This window comes from Cystoisospora suis, assembly GCF_002600585.1.
Source record: "Cystoisospora suis strain Wien I chromosome Unknown contig_5389, whole genome shotgun sequence".
Classification (NCBI taxonomy): Eukaryota; Apicomplexa; class Conoidasida; order Eucoccidiorida; family Sarcocystidae; genus Cystoisospora; species Cystoisospora suis.
Window position 1 is genome coordinate 542 of NW_027158179.1, and position 466 is coordinate 1,007.

Sequence of the window (466 nt, forward strand, 5' to 3'; positions counted from 1 at the left end):
ACATATCTATATAGATATATACACACTTACGACTCTACGTATGCATATCTCTGAATATATATGTACATTTTTGTATGCGTCCCACCGCTATACGAGTAGGAGGATAAGGTGCTTCTTCTTCTTTCCCGTTCTTCAATTTTAGGTGTCGTCTCCGGTCTTCTTTCCTCTCTTTCGTCAAACAACTTCATCTTCTTTTGTTCTTTTACAATGGAGTCTCCGTTTCTCTCGGTATATGTACATCGAGAAGCGATCATGCATTCATTGCTCCGTGTATTGATGTATGTACTGATAGATGTACTTACAGATCGCCGAGTGTTGTATGACGTTAGTCAGGTGCCACAGCAGTAGTATTAGTATGCGTAGTCGTCATAGTCATGGCAGGTTCTCTACAGGGTGCGATTGGGTTGGATGACTGAGGGGCCTCTCCCACCAACTATTACTACACTACCACTACTATGACTACTAC

At 42.1% G+C, this 466-nt stretch overlaps 1 protein-coding gene across 1 annotated transcript in view; it reads left to right on the forward strand.

Moving 5' to 3' along the window:
• The window catches only part of CSUI_009189 (uncharacterized protein), a 2,248-nt gene that overhangs the window by 426 nt on the left and 1,356 nt on the right, over positions 1-466 (forward strand). The gene's annotated exons all lie outside the window — the stretch shown is intronic.